General features: G+C 44.1%; 1 protein-coding gene across 1 annotated transcript in view; it reads left to right on the top strand.

Annotated features, from left to right (window-relative positions):
* disp1 (dispatched homolog 1) overlaps positions 1-24,964 on the top strand; it is a 167,808-nt gene that overhangs the window by 26,420 nt on the left and 116,424 nt on the right. The window contains exon 3 of the mRNA XM_080744251.1: positions 21,254-21,332. The gene's annotated coding sequence lies outside the window, so the exon portion shown is untranslated. The remainder of the gene's footprint in view (positions 1-21,253; positions 21,333-24,964) is intronic.

The following is a 24,964-nucleotide window of genomic DNA, read 5'->3' as shown; positions in this document are numbered from 1 at the left end:
CGCGCTTAGATGTGGGATCTTTTGGATTTGACGAAAAACCGCACTCAAGTCAGTGGCAGGCAGCTTGCAGGTTCGATAACGCCCATGGATATACAGTACATGCATGCACGCACGCAGAACAACACAACACACACACACATACACACACACACACACACACACACACACACACACACACACACACACACACACACACACACACACACACCCCAGTGTGCATTCATAAACACACACACACAAGCATGCACCGATGCAATTGCGTACGTACAAAACACATGCTCAAACATACATGTGCACGCCCCAGAGCCAAGGAAACATTTGGCTTGCATTTCCTCTGCTCCTTTCTTTTGGTGGGTTTGCTGTCGGGAGGGGAGAGAGGGGGAGGGAGGGGGAGGAGGGGGGGGGGGCAGATTGAATAGTAGCTCATGTGGGAAACAGTACATCAAAGCTCTCTGTTTTTAGTACAGCGCTGAAGTGATGCTCATTTTTGTTTTGGATTCCTGGTGGACGCGAACAGAACAAGAGCAGAACAGAACAGAACAGAGCAGTCTAGGGGTAGGGATGGGACGATACGCGATATTATCCGGTCGCATCTGTAACAGTTGGGCTACTGAGAGTTTAATGACTGCTTTAGTAGGCTACACTCGTTACTGTGGAAAATAGCCGACAATAGCCTATAATGTTTATTATTATGATGATTATCCAACGTCTATACTCTCCGCTCCGCCACACTATGTGATCATCATCATCACCTCTGCTCTACCGCAGCAGCGAGTCACCACTCTTTCCGTGTTGAAGTTAAACTTAAATAAAAAGTATCGAAAAGGGTATCGTATCGATTCCCAGGTATCGAAAAAGGTATCGTATCGATTCAAAGGTGAACGATACCCATCCCTAATCGTGATAAAAAACACTCACGATAATCGTATCGTGGAGATTTAATTTATCGTGATATCGTCCCCTGTCTTGCACTGGGATCAATTCACCTTTTATTTGCCGAGCTGCATATCTGGTACCACTTAAACCCTCTATAATTGGTAAAAGGTACTTATAATATACGTACTTGAAATAGCATTTTTTTCACTCTCTATCAAATGTCTTTGCCAAAAAATAGCCGATCTACAAGCTCACAACGTGTCGCGGCAGCCATTCAACAAACCTAGCCCTGCCTCCCCTGACCTTCCTTTGTATTTACCTACAGTATATATTTTTTGCACTGTTTATTTTATTTTTATTTACTTTTTCTTTTAACTATATCTACTGCATAGTACTGTGTTCTATCCGTCTGTCATTCAATGTTATGAGATACTTCAATGGTTTCCTATGGAGATAAGCTTAGTCTTTTGGCAAATGTTCCGCCCCAGGATAATGGATTTTGATCATCGCGATAATATCGTAAATCGCGATTTCTCCTGTCACAATAATCGTGATATGAAATGTTCATATCGTCCCATCCCTAGTCCAGGGGAGGCTGTATTTGATGCTGGCCAGTCTCCCGTCCCGTCCACTGGGCTGTGGGGACTGAAGGGGTTCTGGTTCCTGTGTCAGGATATATATTTATTAATTGGGAGTCCCTGGAGTGTTGGCAGTCCTTCAGTCCGTGTTGTGTGGATGTTCTGGTTCTCTTACAGAATGATGTGTTTTGGGGTGGGATGGGGGGATGGGGAGGGGGGGCGGCACAACAGCACATGTGAGGAGGTTCCTTTTCTTGTAATCCAACGTAATTCCATTTATTTCCAATTCTCATTATTTTTGCCTCATCCCTCCTGGATAATTTGATACAGCGTTTCTGCTCCATTGGACAGTATAAATGAGGACATATTGGAGACAATTCTTTCCTTCCCAATCCACAACTTTCCAACATCCCATCGTGCATTGCGCAGAAGTTGCACGGAGCTTCCGGCGCCGCAGCCGAGTGTGATCTACAAGCTCACAACGGTTGCATCTGCGACGCGACGTGAGCTTGTATGTCTGCTGTTTACCGGAAGTGTCCTACACATAAAGCTCCAGTAAATGTTTGTGTAAACAGGTGGATAGACCTTATTCACATCGCAGCCATCTTGGATCACATGACCACATGGGGTGGCAGCCTGCATTACAAACCATTGTAAACAATGGAGCGATGGTCCCAAAATACGAGTTCTGTTCAACCCAATTTCTTTTGACCAAATCGACAAATGGGCAGATGACAACATCAACATTCCCAAAAGGATTAAATAGATGGGTACATCCACAATATTCATGGCGGTTAGGTTACAATGTTACTCTGTACAAACACTTGCTACAGTATCTGTGCAGACTAGTGCTTGCTCTGCCATCATATTAACTTACTGTATCGTGATTTTTGCATATTAATCAGGAACAATCTATTTTTTTTTTTTTTAAGATTTGTTTTTGGGCTTTTTATGCCTTTATTCGATAGGACAGTAGACTGACAGGAAATGGGGAGAGAGATGGGGAATGACATGCGGCAAAGGTCGTCCGGAACGGGAATCGAACCGGCGACGCCAGCAGGCATCATAGCCTAGTATATGGTACGCGCCCTGACCACCAGGCCAGCGGGCGCCCCAATCAGGAACAATCTAACAACAAATAGTTAATATGCTGGCGGAGCAAACAGCAAACACTGCACACAGATAGCAAGTCTTTTTACACAGTAAGTTTGCAACCTAACTTACCTTGAATATCGTTACCGTGGATGTAATCAATCCAGTTACTGTAGCCATTCTATTTAATCCTTTTGGGGATGTTGAAGTTATCATCTGCCCATTTGTCTATCGCGACGCGTTGTGAGCTTGTAGATCGGCTATTTCTTGGCAAAGACATTTAATAGAGAGTGGAAAAAAGACTGTATCAAGTACATATATTATAAGTAGCTTTTATAAGTGTTTAAGTGGTACCGGATATGCAGCTCTGCAAATAAAAGGTGAATTGATCCCAGTGCATGACGGAGGACGATATGACGATAAATTAAATCTCCACAATACGATTATTGTGAGTGTTTTTTATCACGATAAACGATAATATCGCGTGTCGTCCCATCCCTAATGGAGATGCGGCTGTCCAGAACCACTTACCCGATAGTATGCTTACGGGGCATATACAGAGCCTTAGCATAATACTGATGAATTTCTGGGATCTCCCTAATATGAGCATAAAAGGGACAAGGACAGACAAATACAGAGATCTCCAATCCATATATGGCATACCGTCGTTGTCGGGTGGAAACCTCGTATCTCCAAGTTTTAAATTTGTACGTTCTTTCGCAAAGTAAAGCCCTGCTTCATCATACAGGGCACACAAGTAGTGAAAAAGGCGTTGTGTGCTTGTAGATCGGCTGTTTTCACTAGTTTCAATAATTTTGAAATGATAAATGCAAAACCAACGGTTTTGGACATACAAGGTTTTCACCCGACAACGACGATATATGGGCATAAATGGCACACATGGCTTTTGAAACAGCCGACTCGTGACAACGGGTACAGCGGGTATAGCATTACTGAGTGAGGCCTGCAGTTCCAACTTGTATCGTTCCCGACTTGCTGGGTATGCTGGTGCGTCTGGTAATGTACAAAGGCAGGTTGAACACATTAGAGCATAATGATCCTTCAGTATTTTCTGGGCAGTGGGTATGTTTTAGATTTAGTACATTTTCCATATTTCTTTAAAAAAAAGCCTTTGTTTTGTTAGATAAGAAGACAGATTCTTTTTACCTTCTGAAACAGTCGTTTAAAGAAACAAAAACAAACATGGGGCTTATGGCCAAACAGATAATCTTTCTCTCATGTGTATTGTGTAGATTGTGTACTATACGTATATATCATCGTCGGGTGGAAACCTTGTATCTCCAAGTTTCAAATATGTACGTTCTTTCGCAAAGTAAAGCCCTGCTTCATCATAGCTTCCGCACAAAAGTAGTGAAAACAGCAGATTTACAAGCACAACGCCTTGCGGTGCGAGGCGTTGTGTGCTTGTAGATCGGCTGTTTTCACTAGTTTGAATCCTTTTTAAAATGATAAATGCAAAACGAACGGTTTTGGACATCGACGATATGTTACTGTGGACACCAATCTCACTGAGGTGAGGTTTGATGTCTGCTGTTGTTTCTCTTTTGTTGTCCTTGACAGAGAATCCAGGTTTTCAACCCTGCTGTCCTGTCTGCTGCAGGAATGTGGCTCATCTAATGTAGAACCTTGGAGACATTCTGTTGTTGAGCACTGCGTGTCAAGGAGAGAGTGAGTGAGTGTGTGCGTGCGTGCGTGCGTACGTGCGTGCGTGCGTGTGTCTGTGTGTGCGTGCGTGCGTGTGTGTGTGTGCGTGCGTGCGTGCGTAAACCAAGCATAGTCATACAAACTGGGTTCTTCTGACTCATTGCATTTTGAACATATCGCTCGCTTAAGTTTGCAAACAGACTGTTTCTTGTGGTTTTACTTTTGTGAGACTCTCAGTATAGACATATTGTGTGAGTTGTCATCAGTCCCTGTATGAGTGCGTGCGTGCGTGCGTGCGTGCGTGCGTGCGTGCGTGTGTGCGTGCGTGCGTGCGTGCGTGTGTTTAGGAACAGGCCTGGTCTCTGTCAGCCATCTGGAATAGCAGGGCAGGCCTGACCCGAGCAGTGCCATCCCTCCCGTTACTGTAAACACAGCATGGTTTTATGGACCTCTGGAGACTCCGTACTCTACAGTCCTTTAAGGCCTCTTCCTCTGTGGCGCTTCGCCGCCGCCGCTTTCTTGTGATTTGTGAAGTTGTCTTCGAGGGTCAATCACATTCTCATTCATTGTTGTGAGACTCTGGATTAGGTTGGAGGTATATGGTGATTCCATACCTCCAACCTAAAATAAAATACCGTCCCCTTGGTCAGTGGTGGCTGGTGCTGCTTTACGATGTAGGCCAGGGTTCCCCAATAGACGGCCCGCGGGCCATTACTGTCTGGCCCACACCAACCCCAGTAATAATGGTGGTATAAGAGCAGCAACAACACTAGTATATCGTCGTTGTCGGGTGGAAATCTCGTATCTCCAAATTTGTACGTTCTTTCGCAAATCATACAAGGCCGTCACACAAAACAACAAAAGTTTAAATCATTTTTAAAATTATAAATTCAAAACGGAATGGTTTTGTGTACATACAAGGTTTCCACCCGACAACGACGAAAACTGTCGCTGGAGTAGTGAGAACACCTGCGTCGCCCCCTGCAATGTTGTGGCCCTCGGCTTGGTACCCTAGACATGATTTGGCCCTTGGGGAAAACTAATTGGGGAACCCTGATGTAGGCTAACACAATTATTTAGCTACAGTACGTTTTGTGATCCTGTGATTATAGTGTTCAACCTGGCATCCCTATTTTGGGCATGTCATTATACTAGGTGAAAATTGTCAAACACGCGTTGCGAGCTTATACCGTAGATCGTCTATGTTTGCTATTTGTCGTACGAAACTTTGGTGTATTTTCTAAAACGCTTAGTTCACACATGTTGCTTGTCATTAAGTTGGCAGAAATAACACTCAGTTAGTCTGAGCGAAGTAATAAACTAATAAAAAACAACAACCAAACAACTGTTTTAGCCAGGATCACTAAAATAATGACTATTATTTCAGAGAGGTCACCTCTGCAGGCGCTCAGTCCCATATACGCCCCCCCCTCCTTTTCCTTATTATTCATCCTTACCGGGCAGAAACAGAACAAGTTTTGTCTTTGTAACGATCAGTTAACTTGGGCCTAAATATATCTTTTTTTAAATCCTAAAGCTTCCAGGTCGGGTCACTGCCACTTCCCCTCTGGGGGTCAACTTTTAAGTGGCACAAGGCGGGCTACTGTAGCTAACCACAAGGATTTATTGGGTGCATCACCGCGGGGCCCGAGGACCCTGGGCCCGGTCCATTTGTTGACACCGCAACCGCAGGTGTTGCAGACCTCTTTTCTTTCGTCCCTGCGTTCTCTTTTTCCCCCCTTCCTCCTATTATAGCTGTTGATGGAAGGCAGCTGGAGGTTCTTGCTTCTTCTCCGCTGGTCGTAGCTGAAAGGAGGGCCTGTTGGAGTCAGGGGTGTCGCAACCAAATCCTGGGCCCTGGGTACAAGGATTCACTGCGGGGCGGGCCCCCCATGAATGTTCTTCATAGGGTGGAGGGGGTTTAACCCGTTTAGACTGGGAACGCATTATTACGCATTATTTTGTGCTTTAGCTATTATATCTCAAATCCTTCTGAGGTTTTTTGAAAAACCTATGTTTCTATGTCAGTGGTGCTCAAACCTTTTCAGGTGAAGGACCTCCAAAATGATATGTGTTTGGCCACGGACCCCCATTTCAAAATATTTAGTTCCAGGGACCCTTCCCCTGAAGCAAAATGTGAGTTGTTCTGTTCGCTTAAAAAATACATGTATTCAAAGATTTGCACACATTTTCACGACTTTTCAAAAATAGAGCTTGTACATCTGCTATTTTTCAATAGCTAAAGCATAAAATAATTAAGGCCCCCTCCACCTTGGGCCCTAGTAACTCAGTCCCACTTTCCCCCCCGTTGTGACGCCCCTGGTTGGTGTTTCCTCCCCCCCCCACCCCCCCCCCCACCCCACCCATATCCCTCGTTCTCCTCAGCTGCCGCTCGCTGCTCTGTCCGTGTCCGGAAAATGTCTTGCGCATAAAAAGCTTTGGTAATTACATTGATCTTGAGGGGGCCCTTATGTTTTTTTTTTAGTTTTTTTACAACCTGCTGACGCGCTCGATCACGTTTCGCCGCGGCCCTCGTTTTTAATGGCCCCCGTGTGTTATGCATATTGCAAGGTCACGTTCCGGCCTGGCTGGCGTGCACTGCCGCTCGGATTCCTGCTAATTGGGATTTTTCACATGGCTCTAAATGACAGGGTCTGTCCCCATGTCCCCAAGGAGCGGAGAGGGAGGAAACAGAGGAGAAGAGGAAGAGCACGGAAGAGACGGAAAATATACCGAAAACCCATATTTAGAACCAATACAATATTTAATCTGGAAGCATTTCGTCACTGTCGGGTAGAAACCTTGTATCTCCAAGCTTTGTTAAATGTGTTAAATTAAAGCCCTACTTCATAATACAAAAGTGTCGCACAAAAGTAGTGAATGCAAGGCGTTGTGTGCGTGTAGATCGGCTATTTTCACTACTTTAAATAGTTTTTGAAATAATTACTAAAAAAAGGAAGGCTTTGGACATACAAGGTTTCCAACCGACAACGACAATTTGTTATTAAATAATTTCTTACGATTCGACAAGAATACATTCTAATAGATTTAATAGAATATATCGATTAGTCCAATTAACCACATAATCTAATAATAAATATTGTTATATTTATTTATATATACAATACTGCTGTACAATAGAGGGTATGCGCGTGACATCAACATCATACCCAGAAGTTATGCGGGAACGCCTACTGAGTGGCAAAAAAGGACTTTCTGGTCTTGACAGCCCTTACATCCAAACAGAAAAGTCCTATCTGATTGCATTAAACGACGTTAAACAATGTTAAACTCACTTTGTCACTCACTTTGCCACTCGATTTGCCACTCGATATGCCATTCACTTTATGCATGCTCATACCCTCTACAGTGGCGTAAAAATATAGCTACAAGGATAGAAGTATCTGCTATTTTCACCACCTAAAAAGTTCTAAAGTTTGTTCATTAACCGTAATGGCGGCCCAGCTGGCAGGAGGTGGGTATTAACTGGTTGAGTCACAGTCACAGATTGGAGATCATCAGGGACTCCAGATGTTGACCCCCCCCCCCCCCCCCCCCCACACACACACACACACACACATACACACCTCACGTGACCTCACGTTTCTATACTGTATGCACAACCACTTGAATCCATTTAGAATTATTGAATGCTTTAACCAGTGAAAAATAGCAGATATACAAGCTCACAGCGCGGCACCGAGTGCCGCGCTGCGAGCTTGTAGATCTGCTATTTTTTCGAAAAAGTCGTGAAAATGTGTGCAAATCTTTGAATATATGTATTTTTCAAAGCAAACGTTTGTAACTCAAATTTTGCTTCTGGGGGGTCCCTGGAACTAAATATTTTGAGATGTGGGTCCATGGCCAAATACATGTCATTTTGGGGGTCCTTCACATGAAAAGGTGACATAGTAGTCTCTCAAGAACAGACTAACTGAGCTCCAGTTAAGTGAAAAGGACCTTTTCTTTGACGATGGCTGGCCAGATTGCTGACTTAGAAACAGGTTTTTCAAAAAACCTTAGAAGGATTCAAAAGACACTTATAGAATTGGGTCAAAATTCAAATTTTCACGATTTTTCAAAAATAGCAGATCTAAAAGCTCGCCGCGCTCTGAGCTTTTATATCTGCTATTTTTCAATAGTTTAAAGCATAAAACAATGATACACAATAACGTGTACCCGTTCTGAATGGGTTAAACCCTATATACTTCGTAGTACATCAAATCCGATCTACAAGCTTGCCAACTTCCAACTCAACAACAACGCATCGCATCGCGTCGTGAGCTTGTAGATGGACTATGTTCGCTGACCAGACCAGACATGCCCAGAACAGGGACGCTTATGGTTCATGTGGTTAATTAGGTGTCGCGATGCCAAGAACCGGGGCATCAGAGAAGCCCTGGGATAAAACGCTCTCTATCATCATCACCGCCATCATCATCATCATCATCCGCACATCCTCTCTCTGTTGTGTTTTCCACTCATAAGTACAGGAAGCCATTATAAGGCCTGCCTTATCCAAGGAACCCGACACACACACACACACACACACACACACACACACACACACACACACACACACACACACACACACACACACCCCGTCTCGAGCCCCTCCTCCCATCAGATCTTCGGTCTGGTTTGAGTGAGCGCAACAGCGGGGTCGAGCTAATGAGGCTCGACTGCGATCCAAGAGCCATGCCATCTATAGGCATTCACCAGGACGTGTGCCAAATACCAGACACCCTCCCAAACACAAGCTGGGGAATAAGGTGGGAGGGGCGCGCCGCGGATTGAAGACAACATTCAGATCGGTGCCTTGGATGTCCCGGACCTCCTTATTCGAGGGAGTGTTCTGTGTGTACAATGACTCGCCAGCTGATAAGGAGCTTCAGCACTGTGCCAATGTGGAAGGCAGCCGTCATCACAAAGGAGGATTCATATCCGGCAACGGAACGGCCCACACTATTATTGTCGTTTATCGTGATACAAAACAGTCACAATATTCGTATCGTGGAGGTTTAAATCTATCTTGAAATTATCCTCCGTCATGCACTGGGATCAATTCACCTTCTATTTGCCAAGCTGCATTATCAGGGAACCATTTCCCTCTATACTTGGTAAAACAGACCTGGATAGATTTTTTTTTAAGACTAGTATTTATATTTGACAATTGGCAAGTTTTAAAACTATGGTATTGATCTGAGATTTGGAAATTGGAAATTGGAATGTTTGGAAATTGGGTATATGCTATAACTTACTGCAATAGAATAAAGTTTTATGACTATATAGTACATTTGATTGATAGTCTTTTTTTTACTCTACGAAATGTCAAAATTACGTTTTTTCTTTTTGGCAAATGTCCCGCCCCAGGATAATGGATGTTGGGGGTATTTAGATTATCGCTATGATATCGTAAATCGCTAATTCTTGTGTCACAATAATCGGGGACATGAAACTTTTCATATCGTCCCATCCCTAGGCCCACAACGAGCGACTTAGCAGGCTCAGGATGGAAAGTGAGTGGGTGAATTGAATTGGGTGAGGGATGAACGCTCACCTTAACTCACTCCCTCTGTTTCCACTGTCGGAATTCCCTTTGCCGACACACTCACTGACTCACGTGCTCCTATGCACGTACACACACACAAACACGTACACGTACACGTGTAGTGACACGAATAGTGATTTTTAGTATTCGAATTAATCAACCTCAAAGTATTCAAATAGTCGAATATTCGACAGGACTGGCCAAAATGTCAAATATTAAGTAAGCAAGAGGCGAACTTTGTGAAAATAGCCGATCTACGAGGCGATGTGAGCATGTAGATCGGCTATTTTCACAATATTTATCTGTTCAACCGAGTCACATTAATACCTATAATTCCAAGTGCTTGTCAGGGTGGGGGTCCCCAGTTCAAATATGTTTATTTTGGGGGTCACAGCTTAAAAAGGTCTGAGAACCCCTGGTATAGCGCATTAACAAATTCATCCACCATGGGCATTGACAACTCATTCTTATGACTTCCTATCTAGCCAAGCTTTATAAACTATATATTTTTTAAAGAGATAACAATAAAAATAAAGATACGCGAATATTCGACTTCGGTGAACACCGTCGAATAGTGACTTTGATATTCGAATATTCGAATATTTGGTGAATGCCCTAGGACACGTACACCTACACACACGTACACGTACACACACACCCCCTTCTCCTCTCTCAGCGGCCCCCGGCTCGGCGTGAGAGGTCAGCATTGTGTTCCAACAGGCTGACCTCTGGTAATGAGAAGGCAGGTTTTCGCAAGGCGACCTGGAAGCGCTTTGTCCAGCCCTCTCCTGGGAACACAAACAGTGTCCGTAGCCAAGGCACACAGGAACAGCTGCACGGGGCAACCCCCCCGCCCCCACACCCATCCATCCGCCCCCACCTATGACACACACACACACACACACACACACACACACACACACACACACACACACACACACACACACACACACACACGCACACAATTCTCGCCCACTTGTCATTTGATTGGAAAAATACACACATCTAACTATTAATTTACCTGTCCGTCCGCCGTCTGACCGTCTGTCTGCATGCTGACATCACTGATACTAAACAGTGTCGCCACCATGGTAACAATGCCCAACTGACATCACTGACTGACATCAGGCATAAAGAGTGCAAGCCAGCCAGACCCTCATTGCACACCCCCCGGGCACAGGACTAGTATATATGTCACAGTGGTTTTCAGTTAAAGCCACTGACTGGTGGCAACCATACATGAATGAATGTGTTGGGGGTACAGTATGTTAGTCTGCGTCTGACTGTACGCTTGCATGCGTGTGCGTGTGTGTGTGTGTGTGTGCGCGTGTGCGTGTTTGAGTGTGCGTGTGCGTGTTTGTGTGTGTGTGTGTGTGTGTGTGTGTGTGTGTGTGTGTGTGTGTGTGTGTGTGTGTGTGTGTGTGTGTGTGTGTGTGTGTGTGTGTGTGTGTGTGTGTGTGTGTGTGTGTGTGTGTGTGTGTGTGTGTGTGTGTGAGAGAGAGAGTGTGTGTGTGTGTGTGTGTGTGTTTTGGTGTGGCAGGGCCTTTGGTCAAGGTATTTCACTAGCGTTTTAAAGGGTTTACAGGGATTGGGTCAGGTAGCTCGTATATTGTGTAATGGGATTAACTCGTGGCTCTGACTTTATTCCTAAGGACGTTCCAATCCCCTTTTAACACACACCCTGTCTCTCTCTCTCTCTCTCTCTCTCTCTCTCTCTCTCTCTCTCTCCATGCTCTAATCATCTGATTTGTTTAGCGTCAATGACCTCAGATGGTTTTAGCTTCGCCGTTGCCTCCTTCCTCCGTGGACCGCCGCTCCTTTCATCGCACCAGATTTCCCATGTTGATATCCCGACGTCATCCGATACGGGGATTTTCGTTTTTCTTTTTTTTTTCTTCTTTCTTCTTCTTCTTTCTGCCTTTAAAAAACACCCACAGACGTCCCGTATGGGCGCCACTGCAACTTTCAGCCGCAATTAACATATCTAGCATGAAATCGAACAGCTGAAATAAGATGCAAGTCTTAGAGAGAGAGAGAGAGAGGGAGAGGGAGAGAGGGAGAGAGAGGGAGTTGGGGGGTGGATGCTGCTTGGCAGGACTCCATAAAGTGAAGAGGTGGTTAATTTGTTTGGTTGGCTCACGTCTTTTCTCCTTGACTGTCAAGCACTTAAGGAAAATACATCCCTAAGTGCTCTTTTCATGTGACTTTTTTTTTCTTTCTTCCCTTTACTGGAATTGTATTGAATTTTGCTGGCATGTAAACTCGTATAGCATTGCTCCGTTTGAGTTACAAGGAAGGAAAAATATGGTGGCGGGAATAGGGATGGGACGATATGAAAATGTCATATCACGATTATTGTGACAAAAGAAATCGTGATTTACGATATTATCACGATAATCAAAATCCATTATCCTGGGGCGGAACATTTGCCTAAAACATTGCCGATCTACAAGCTCACAACACGTCACGTTGTGACGCGTTGTGAGCTTGTAGATCGGCTATTTTTTGGCGAAGACAACTGATAGACAGTGAGAATAAGACTTATCAAGTATGAAGTATCAAGTTATAAGTACCTTTTACCAATTATAGGGTTTACAGTGATGTTACTAGGTTTTCAATGTATCCCGGGACCCACAGGTGGTCATTCAAATGGGTCCCAGAAAAGTTTTATGAGTCCTCAATACAATGTTTTCGAGCGCTGTGAGCTTGTAGATCGGCTATTTTCAAAATGTTTACCTATTTCTTATATTTATTTTACAATTTGGCTAATTTTTGAACTTAGAACTTAAAGTAGGATGCTTTCACCCATGAACAATGGTGGTGTCTGTGGAATTTTAAAATGTTTTTCTTTTACCGCGACCCGGTAAATTATTTTAACATGGACTCCAATAGAGGCGCATCCCCGGGACCCCAGGACCATGACATGAATGAGTCCCTGGGCGACTTGAATGAGTTTTTGATGCGGGATGCGCACGTAATGACATCACTGGGTTTAAGTGGTACCGGATATAAAACTCAGCAAATAAAGGGTGAATTGATCCCAGTGCATGACGGAGGACGATATCACGATAAATTAAATCTCCACGATACGATTATCGCGAGTGTTTTTTATCACGATAAACGATAATATCGCTTATCGTCCCGTCCCTAGGCGGGAATAGAAAGGCGGAATAGAAAAGGTGGGGGGGGGGGGGGGGAGAAAAGAGAAGTGGCGGAGTAAATCTTGGCATGGGCTCTCTATTGAATGAGTGAAGTTTTCTCAAGGCAGCTTTAGTCTGACTTTATCCCATTACAGAGAGCGTGCTATGGCTTTTTATGCTTGTCCTTTGGTAAACTTGAAAGCAGGAGGCTGGAGTTATGAGACTACTTTGATCCATTACAATCGGGAGCGACTCCTGTTTGCATAGAACGGGACTGTAAGCCCACTGGGATTCCAATAGGCCATGACTCATTCCTCTGCAGTACAATATGAAACAATCTTTCCAAAACAAAAAAGGGATCATGGTGAGTTAAAGAGATATTCCCCCTTTGTCCAGAAAGGCCTCTTTTGAATTTATTGACACACTCCATTCAGAAACATTGCCATTCAGAAGATTGACTTCCATTATTCTAAATGGAGGTGTCACCTAAACCTAACCTAAACCCTAACCCTAACCTCAGTGGGGGTATTTTTGAATGGGGATGTTTCTAAGTGGGGGTGTTTCTGAATGGAGGTCTGCCCCCTGATGTCAGATAAGTAAAGATAAGAAGCTCCCTCATTCTGAGATGAAAAATAAAAAACAAATGAGGAGTTAGGACTGTTGATGTTTTTGTGACAATTACAGTCATTGGCAACCATATTGTGAATCAAATTGGAAATTTAGCCCTGGCTGGAAGTGTATCTTTGGTTACTAGCAGAATGGTCGAAAAATGTGACCCTAAAGGATAATGTGTGTCTTGCGTGCGTGCGTGCGTGGTTGCGTGCGCGCGTGCGTGCGTGCGTGCGTGGTTGCGTGCGTGCGCGCGTGTGCGTGCGAGTGTTCATGACTGCGTGCGTGCGTGCGAGTGTTCATGACTGTGTGTATGTGCGTATGTATGTACGTCTGTGAACTAAATGTGGCAGGTCCCAACAACCATGCAACCCTATTTGTGTGTGTGTATGTCTTAGTCTGTGTTGCTTATCCCCAAGGAATTCTACACATGTACGTTTGTGTGTTTGTGTTTGCATTTGCGTATGCAACTCAACTCTACTTGCACGTGTGTCTGTGTTTGCATAATGACTGTGTGTGTGTGTGCGTGCGCGTGCGTATGACAGCAAAGCTCTACAGTCTACACCAAAGGAATGCCAATGTTTAACATGGCCACAAGATCCTCGCTGTCTTGAAGCCTGAGGCTTCGAAGTGAATAAAGCAGACTTCTTTGCTGTCCTGTCTGTCTGGAGAAGGTCCCTCTCTCTCTCTCTCAGAGGAAATGAGTCTGTGATGCACAAGCATTGCCCAAATTCCTCCGCTCGTGTCGTCACCGCTAGAGCAAACAGCGGCTTAGAGGGAAAAAGGAGGATTCTGTCCCTGAATCAACAACAGACAGCAGCAGCGCCGTTTCTCTGTGTCTTCCAACATGGAACGTGTCTCTGCATTTTTGTGCAAAAGAAAATGCGGGGGAACTTCTTCAGAAACTAAATATGGTTTCGTTCAGCCTCGACTCTATCTCGACGATCGAGAAGCTGCGACAACGTGCGAACATGAATTTCTCATTAGTCTCCGTTTTTTGGGGTGAGCGATATTGTCAGGGCTCAGCACTATGCCCCCCCCCCCCCCCTCCCCAGGGTCGTCAATTGGGTATGGCAGGGGTATGCAGCTGCCATACCCTGGGTCCAGGGGGGAGAATAAAACTAACTTTAAAATATAAATCCATTAATGTCTCTTTGTCTATCTGTGCTGGTTATGTTGTTAAATTACATTCAAATAACTACAAATGCAAAATTTAACAAGGTATTCGGCTATAATGATATTCTCCACACTTTTATTCTCCCCATCTTGACAGAATGGTATATTCCCAGGTTCCGCAGGTCAGCTGCACAGGTGCAATGCATTATTGCTAATTGTGGCACGTTTACTATTTTATGCCAAGTTTAGCCGCACTTAATTGGACAACTGTTCCAGGCTGCCATATCCAGCCCAAGAAACCATAGAAATTTGGGGGGGGGGGGAAATAGAATGTATTTCTTAAAATAAATGCATCATGCCTGTTGCTAAGGTATGGCAACATGACTGGTGTCTTGCACGCGCGCGAAGCACCAGTCATGTTGCCATACCTTAGCTTTTTCTGAACTGACGCCACTGCCCCTCCCCCATGGCCTTGGTGTGTCTTTAGTGGGCGGGAGATTCCTGGATTTGTTAACCTGGAGGATTGGAGTGACTCTCCTGGAAATGAGTGCTGACCGTGACTCGAGCCAAAGCTCTCATCGCAGTAATTGCCGCACACTGCACACATGCTGGGCCCTGGCCCTTTCACTGGCCGAGGGAGATGGGAACCGCTTGTGAGCGCTGTGTGTGTACGTGAAATAATCAGGGTCAACCTGAGTCTGTCTAGGAGGACTTGAGCTAAATTAGCATGGAAGTATATTCTCATTTCCGCTTGAGGACACTGCGGCCACTTGTTTGTGGCGATCTGTTTTTGTAGTCGAAGCTCGATGCACAACAAGACCCATGCGTTTCTTTGATATTTGTATGAATTTTCCAATGAATATTTTGGGTATATTCAAGGATGACCATCACATACCTTCTCCTTATACCAGGGGTCTTCAACGTTTTCAGGCCAAGGGCCCCTTAGTTGAGAGAGAGATGAAGCAGGGACCCCCACAACCTTTTCATAGATTCCATATAGTTTCATTGTTTGACAGCACAATCATCAGTGTATTTTGGATTCATGTCAATTTGTGTTCTCAGATATTTAACCACTTGAGCCGTCATTAATAAGCTTGAACTGTCACTGTACTTAGTCTGCTCTTTTCCCCCTCTACACCAAATCTCTTTCTGCTGCGAGGCATTGTGAACTTGTAGATCGTCTATTTTCGGCTACAGTTCTCAGAATATGGACACTAGGGTTCAAGTTGTTAATATAAAAAGTATTGGAAGATTTGGAGGACCCCCTGTAGTAACTCTGAGGACCCCCTGGGGGTCCCGGACCCCCCTGTTGAAGACCCCTGCCTTATATTCAATAGAATAGTCGTTAGTCGTTACCATATCTTACCTTATTTTCTCATTTGTCCTTACAACATAGACCGGACTATTTGGATTTGAGGAATTGGAAAATACAATGTTTTCTTTTTGAGCAGGAGCTATACCATGACTGGCCACTTAGTTTCTGCTTTCACAGGCATGTCAATCCCTAGCACCTTTTATATTAAAGAGGTGGTACTTTTTTCTGTTTTATGTGTTTATGGAGTTATCATTACTCTAATAGATGCCCATGTGTGGTTATAATTTGCAAATTTGCCATCCCTGTGTATTTTTGGTTACTTCCTGAAAGCTGAAAGCCTCTGAGTCAAAAGGCCTGATCGGAAAAAAAAACACAGATTTAATGACATCATAGAATCATCCCCTCCCCTTTTATCATACACCCAACACTGTGGGTGTGGCTAACTTCAGCTGGGTCACCACCCACCTGTCAACCAGGCATACCTAATGAACTGGTGGGTGTGGCCACATAAAAACCTAATTTTAACACTTTCTGTACACTTTCTTTTTTTTGGAAAACCTCCTCCTAGTATAATCATAATACCTTATCATCATGTTTTATAGGGTGAAAAAAATCATGGCACCGCATCTTTAAAGGATGTAGAACCAGATGTATTCTCTTGTCATAAAACGACTTTCCGTTCCTCAGTCTACAATGGTACCCACAGATATGCATAGAAACATACAGCCACGGAGCACAACAGTTGGACTACTGCAATGGACAACAGATCACAGAATTCAAAACTCAACATTAGAAAGTTCTTCTGTGTATGCCAGTCTGTGTACAGAGTCTACACTGTCTACAATATGGGTCTTCAACAGGGGGTCCTCAGAGTTACTGCAGGGGGTCCTCCAAATCTGTGTGTGATAGAAACTTATTTTCTCCTTTTTTATGTTAACCACTTGAACCCATATTCTGAGAACTTAACCAAAAATAGCCGATCTACAAGCTCACATGCCTCGCAGCTATTTTTGGCAAAGGTTTGGTGTCGAGGGGAAAAAGAGCAGACTAAGTACAGAGTGAAAGGTCAAGTTTATGGCGGTTGAAGTGGTTAAATATCCGAAAACACAAATTGACATGCATCCAAAATACACTGATGATTTTGCTTTCAAACAATGAAAAGATATGGAATCTATGAAAAAGTTGTGGGGGTCCCTGTTTCATCTCTCTCTCAACTACGGGGTCCTTGGCCTGAAAACGTTGAAGACCCCTGGTCTGCAATGTTATTATTATTACTACTACCATGTTTGAGTAATTGTAGCTGTCCACCAAAATCTTTCTCCCCTCTTTGCCATTCAACACATGGGTGAGGTTGTTTGACTTGAACTGAGGCGGACTGGACTTTCAGGCAATACAGTAGGTTCCATACATCCTTCTGACCCAAGGTCATTATTCTAAATTGGCTAAAAGCCCCTCCTCTCTGCATCTGTTCACCCTCTCCCTCCCTCCCTCCCTTCCTCCTTCCTCCTTCCTCCTCAGTGACTACTGCTATCCTTCATCTTCTGCGTATCACAGCACACCTTAGTAATTGTTGATATGGACCATATGTTGAGCTTTGAATGGCCTTCTGTTTCAGCAGCAACCATTAGAGCTGCCAAGGACACGTCCGAGCCCCTGTCATAACCCTGTTATTAGGCTACCTGTCCCTTCCTGGGCCGCTGGCGTCAGAGGGATGTGGGGGGACGGGGACGACATATAGCCACCTGTCATCTCCAATCAAACCGTCTCTTCTCCCTATCCATCAAATTGTCCCTACTCGTTTTCCTTCTCTTGTTAGTTTGTCTCTTCTCTTCTCTTCTCTTCTCTTCTCTTCTCTTCTCTTCTCTTCTCTTCTCTGTCTCTGTCTCTGTCTCTGTAGTAGTAGAAATCTTTATTTCGGTCCATTAAAGAAAAATTAAAACACATAAGTACAATGTAGTCCACTGACAACAGTGGCACCGAAAAGGAATGGGCTGAAGCCAGGGCTTATTGTGCCTACCCTTATTGAAAAGTAAGAAAGGTATTTTTATAAACAAAAAGTAGTATCACATAAGAGAAATAATAACAATAATAATAACTGAAGTAATAACAAAACTGTTACATAATAATAACTGGAGTAATAAAGTAATAACAAAACTGGAGAAATAATAACACTGGCAATAATAATAACAGTAATAAGATCAATTGTAATATTGTTAATAAAGATAAGGATCTGTCTCTTCTCCTCCAACGCTGTGTCCACGTAGGTGGAACAGTGGAAATACATTGTTCTGTGATGTGATAATTTGAGACGGGATATATTCGTCTGGGAACTGAGGGCCCCGTGTGTTTCCCATTGTTGCTGGAATTTCCACAACACTTCCTGAATTATCCAGCATTTGAAGTTAATTGACCATAACTCATAACTCCCCCTCCCCCCTCCCCCCTCCCTCCTCCTTCCTTCTCCCCCATCGCCTCACCTCTCTCTCTCCATCAATATTTTGCAACATAGGATTGTGTGCTTATTACTGCCGCCAGTCCAGTGTAGCAGGACAACGCAGCGGTCCGGGTTAACTCTGTTTGTGTTTGAGGGAGTGAGCGCACGTGGTGCATGTGCAGTGCACTATATAGTTTTACTGTCTTGTCAGGGTTCACTTGCAGTAGTTGGGCGAAAGGTTAGAGTTACAGTTTGTTTAGTGGAAGGGTTTAAGGTGGATACCTTTTTAAACATATGACCGTACATGTTTAGTACGTGTGGCTCCAGTGGGTTTTGGACCCCCGCTGTGTTACTGCCGTGCACATCCCATTGATCCACACACACACAACCATTAACCACTTAACCACTTGAACACTAGTTCTATATGAGCACTAGAATATGGACACTAGGGTTCAAGTGGTTAATATAAAAAAAGGAGAAAAAAGCCCAAAGATTTGGATTACCCCCTGTAGTGACTCTGAGCGAGTCTGAGGACCCCTTAGGGGTCCCGGACCCCCTGTTGAAGACCCTTGGCCGGAATATGGATGCTGGAGTTCAAGGCCTACAGTATATGGTTTGTCGTATGGCAAATAGAAAGAAACTGCTGATCTACAAGCTCACACAACATTTCTGATCATTTTGGAACATCTCTTCAACGATACTGACCAAGACATACAAAATAGGGACACCAGGGTTAAAGGGATAGTTCACCCCCAAAATGTTGTTGTTTGTTTTTTCGCATTCCTAAGCCAATAATTTGAGGAGATTCTTTGTGAACAAAGCGGGCTCTTTGTGTCTCCATAGGGAACCACTGCTGGTCATCAAATTATTGGCTTAGGACGTCGACAAAAGGTGAAAGTGTGTGCGTGCATGTGCGTGCGTTTGAACGCGCACGCACACGTACATGCATACGTCTGCTGTGTGTTGTTCTGTCACTTTGCGTGACCATCAAGTGACCTCTCGTGACCTTATTAACGATCTGAGGGGACCCAGCACTGGCGTGACCCCTCAGTGGGAAGGTCAAGGTGGTGGTGGAGATGGAAGAGGAGATGATGTGTAAAGGGGTACCTGTGTGTGTGTGTGTGTGTGTGTGTGTGTGTGTGTGTGTGTGTGTGTGTGTGTGTGTGTGTGTGTGTGTGTGTGTGTGTGTGTGTGTGTGTGTGTGTGTGTGTGTGTGTGTGTGTGTGTGTGTGTGCGTGCGTGCGTGGCATGCTCTGAGAGGGTCCCAAAGAGGCCCTATTGAAACTTCCAGGAAGCATGTCACATTCTCTCTTAAGCCCCTTTTCGACTGCAGCTTTAGCACCACACTACACAACACTACAACGCACTACACCGCACCACATAAAAATATCAACATTTTCCATTTCACAAAAGTACCCCTATCGATACGAAACAAATTGACCCTTGTAACTGTGATTATGATACAATATAAATTTGTATTACAACTATCCTAATTATAATCTACCTAATCTTATAGATCTACTCCGATCTACAAGCTCACAACGCGTCGCAAAGTGACGCGTTGTGAGCTTGTAGATCATCTATTCTCAAATAACCATGGGGTTTGTAGTGGGCTTGTAAAACTGCTTCTTTCAAAGGATTTGTATACATTTGGAAACATGAAACGGGATATTGTGCATACTGAGTGATTTTACTTTTAGCATTTCGACGCCGATACTTTTGTACTTTTACTCAAGTAAATGTTTAATTCTGAGCTTTTACTTCTAACTTCTACATTGTACTGTATTGATACTTACTTAAGTAAACCATTTGAGTACTTTTTTCCATCACTGGTGTGTCAGTTTTGCTTGAAATGACATGTAGTGTTTGCAGACGGTATATTGTCATGGAATATAACCCAGTGGCTTTTATAAGTCCTACATTTCTCTAGGCTCTTCTTGTGCCATACAGTTGCTGGACCCTATGTGGATTTGTTTGGAAAACACTGCTCTACTAGCAGAAACGTGAGATGAGCCTGGAATTTAGCCGCATCCACCCACCATATATACTGTGTAGTGCTACTATATAATACACTGTATGGGTCCCTTCGTTTTTTGTTTCCTACATTTTGTTTGTTTTGGTTTGTGGTTTTCAACATGTTTCACATCAAGGTCCATTATCTATTCAGCATTTGAGCCACAGACCACCATTTGATTACATTTACAGTTGCCTCTCCGACCCAATACTTGTTATCGTTCCTTCCTGTATTGATGTTGGTACCATAGGACAGGGGTTTTCAAAGTGGGTGACGGGGCACCTTGGGGTGCCGCGAGATAATTTGATAATATTTGAAATGTATTTGGACATTTAGAAATATATTTAGTATCATGTTAAACTTGAAGTACAAATTTATTTTCAGTCAGTTCAGTTCTAACCAAAGTGGTTAGAACATAATCTCTAAAATATGCTATAAATATAAGGTGCTGGGAGTGAAAATTAGGAATATAATAATGTAGGGGTGCCTCGGATGAAAAGAATATTTATAGGGGTGCCCCGAGCCAAAGAAGTTTGGTAACCCCTGCCATAGGAGAGATGACAGGCAAACGTTGATCAAAATAACAATTCTTCTACATTCTCTAACTAAGTAAATTGAGTAATGCAGGTGTTAAATAATAATGTAACTCCTTGAGAGCTCTCAAGAGTTAAAGATCTATTATGGGTCCAACTCTCCACTCCACCATTTAGCTGGGGACCACCTGGAACCACCTCAGGGACGGCTGGTGGTCCTCGGACCCGACTGGGTTAATACACAGATTCCTTTAACCGGGAACAACAATCTCCTGGACCCTTACAGTATGATGCTCATACACTATCTTATCTGTGTGTTTTCCCCCCCAGAATTCATCTGTTGCTGTGAAGACATGGGAAATCTGAACGCATGACCAGGTGCAGAGCGTTGTTCGTTGTCATCCCACTGGTAAGACATCTTGTTTCATGTACCGTACCACTCCCTACCGTGGCATCTGCTAACGCGGGTTATAGACTGCTATTGAGGCTCACACAGCTCAATATAAAAGAGTAACTTAGATTTATCATATTAGTCTTAGTCTTAGTTTTATTGCCATTATTTGCTCTTTGATGATGCGTTCATTCTGTTTACTGACTGAACTATAAACATGCAGAACGTGCAGTGCTTTAGCCTGACACTCAGTCTGAATTGACATTTCGTTTCACTCCATTATTCAGTCTGAAAGTGCTTCCCTCCAGAGCTGTTTCTGGTATGGGCGTTGCCAAAGAGGCAGTCTTCTGCGATTGGTTTGGTCTGACCAATGCAAACAGCAAAGCAGATGACGTAGTGTTGTTATGTGTAGCAAGCCTGTTGCTTGCTAGTGCTACTTGCTAACCAAAGAAACAGCAGGAATAGAATCACAACGAACTAGTAATCAAACACAACATAACATGTCTGCTACTGATGTTTCATAGCGAGATCGATACGATTGCATTTTACTGCATTTTACCGCAACGCGATGTGTGCGGTCCTGTCCGGCGGCGGCGAGTTCTGGGAAAACCCCACCCACGCTGATCACAAGACGCTGATTCACAACGCTGATTCGCCGTACCGATTTCCAAACGAGGAAAACCTCTTCAGTGAGAGCAACACCAGACTCCCTGAATCGCCAAAACAAAAATTTAAAGGGGTGTGGCTAGCGATTCAGGGTCTGAACCAGGCTAGCAGTGCTTAGCTGTCGTTGATTAATCCTTACATATTGTATAACTGGTCTATGAAATAGATTAAAAATTAAAGCAATTAAAAATTAATAGAGCGAGCTCTGTACCCTAAAAGGCATCACTCCACCAGGGCTCCAGACTAACTTTTTAGTTGGCATTTAGGTGCACCTTCATACAATTCAGATGCACACACACACACACACACACACACACACACACACACACACACACACACACCCACACACACACACACACACACGTCATAGACAGACCTGCTAAATGTAAGGTGCACTGGTGCGACCAAAATGAGAGGAAAAGAAGAAATGGTTGCACTGGACAGAGTTTCAGAGTTTGGTTGCACTGTACTGTACTTCCAAAATGGATGCACCCTGGAGCCCTGCCTGTCCCCGGTCTGTGCATGTGTCTTTAATTTTAGGCCGGCATGTCTTTTGTTTACCCTATTTAAAATTTCAAGCACTTAAGCGCTCCTCAGTCTGAAACATACTCCGCGCGAGCGTGCCAACTGGGCCAGGTGTTGTCATTTGCCCTCGCATTCGATTCACAATGCATGCGAAAGGAATTATAGAATTATACCAGATGTGCCTATAACGTGGCACAAAATATGCAGATAGCGGCCCGATACATATCGGACTACCGCTGCAATAATTCAATTTCAGATTTAGATTTAGATTCTGGGCTTCTTCCAAGACCCCAAACATGAACTCATTTAACGACTCTTGCCGTGCGCTCCAGCTCCTCTGTGACCAAGCAGTCATCTCTCCTTGCAATTCATTTGGATCTGGGCCTTTACCCTGACGCTGTCATCCACTGGGACATACAGCACATACTGTTGGTATCATTCCCATAATCACAAACAACCCAGCAAAGAAAACGTGCAAACTGTGCAATGCTAGGAACCATAGAGGAAAGCGCCTTCTTTGTGTTATTCTTTTTCTCTTCTCTCTCTCTCTCTCTCTCTCTCTCTCTCTCTCTCTCTCTCTCTCTCTGTCTGACGAGTCCAGACAAGCTAACAGTAAAAGGTGAGTGTTTGTTCTTCAGCTCGCTACAACTGGGTCAGTGAAAAAGCACCAGGTGAAGCTGTTTACCCACGACTCATTGCTCACGTAGCCCGCCTCCCTGCACACACAGTAAAATCCATAGTGTTAATTTGACTCTGATAGGGTAAAAAATGGGTCAGAAACTGTGCAACACAGCTGTGCTGAGGACCTTCTAGAAATAAGTGGGAGTTGTTTTCCTGAGGGGGTGGGGTGGGGGGGTAAACACCACATTAACACAGTTTAAGTTGAAGGGAAAACAGGTTTATAAATTCGTTTACGGGAGCGTTTTTCTTTTTTTTTGGTAAGGGTTTTCTGTGATTTATGGCAAGGATGCGATTTTTCTTATCATGCTGTCTCAAAGCACGTCTGCCAGTAAGCAGCGTTTCCGTCCCTGGCAGCTGTGTTGACTGTCTCGTGCATGGGAAACCCTGATTACTAAGCCTGGTTTATACGGCGCTGTGTAGGCTGGTAAAATAGCAGGTCGACCAGCTCAGCACACTTGAGCTCTACCTGTGACACACACGCACGCACGCACACACACACACACACCCACACACACACACACACACACACACACACACACACACACACACACACACACACTTTATGTGGGCGTGCGTCCACCCACGCAAGCACGCATTTATCCCTCTCGACTCACTTTAATATCCTTTCTATGTCTTTGACATGCAACACACGCGCGCGCACACACACACACACACACACACACACACACACACACACACACACACACACACACACACACACACACACACACACACACACACACACACACACACACACACACACACACACACACACACACCAGTAAGGGTATACCGATTTCTTTGATCCCACAATGTTGCAAACGGCTGCTGCCTCAGGTGACCCGGCAGTCTATATTAGCCTAATGAGAGGTTAGCGGGATGTTTAACTACACCGCAGAACGTCTGTGTGTCTCTTGTGAAGGCGCCTGGGGGCTGGGGGGTTTCATGTGCAGTGTTATAATCCCTGTTGGCAGACAACCTGGCAACCGACCCGACCGCGGGGATCTGCCTCCATTAGAAGCATCAGCTGCGATGGCGTGGGATTGCAGATATGATGTCTGCTTTGAACGTTTATGATTTGTTTATTTTAATAAACTGTTGTGTTGCAGCGATGCGATCGTTAAGGCGGGTGTTAAGAAAACGTGATTAATGCGCCACTCCTCGGCATAACGAGCTGCAGGTGCGGGGGAATTACATCAGTGTATAAGCTCAGCGGGACGGCTTGGCGGCTTCTTCAGCCCGAATTGTATATTTTCTTTTTTTTTTCTTCCCCTTTTTTTCTTTTTATGTTCAAATGCAGATTTATTTGATTGGTTAGCTTTGGCCCCATGTCAGGAGCAAAACAAGCATTCTTTACAACGTTCAGGCACGCTGTATGTTATGTCATGCAAAGAGAAAAGCATTTATCTTTTGCAAATCTGGTTTTGAAGACATTTTGTGTGCGTTATTATTGTGTGACATATTCGAAGCATGTCTGTATTATTACGCAAGTATTCGCCATTAGAAAACTGCATTCATTGTAGTACAACGTGAATATGGATTTTTAAGGGAATGTTTTGAATATATGCTCAACAGCAAAGAGATGTAATAATTTTGGCATTATTTCACACTTACTTCAGCACTTCCAGGCTAATCCAGCTCCAAAGTACTACATAGGTCTCGTATTTGTTGCACAGGAGGACCTTATTACGGTAATAGGTCTTAACTACTTTCAACCTGAGATCCGTATTTTAGGCATGTCATTAAGGGTGAACATTTTCAAGTTTAAAATGTTCTTA

This window comes from Nannobrachium achirus (assembly GCF_963921795.1).
Source record: "Nannobrachium achirus genome assembly, chromosome: 16".
Classification (NCBI taxonomy): domain Eukaryota; kingdom Metazoa; phylum Chordata; class Actinopteri; order Myctophiformes; family Myctophidae; genus Nannobrachium; species Nannobrachium achirus.
The sequence above is the reverse complement of the archived record's forward strand: the minus strand, read 5'-3'. Positions and strand labels throughout refer to the sequence as shown.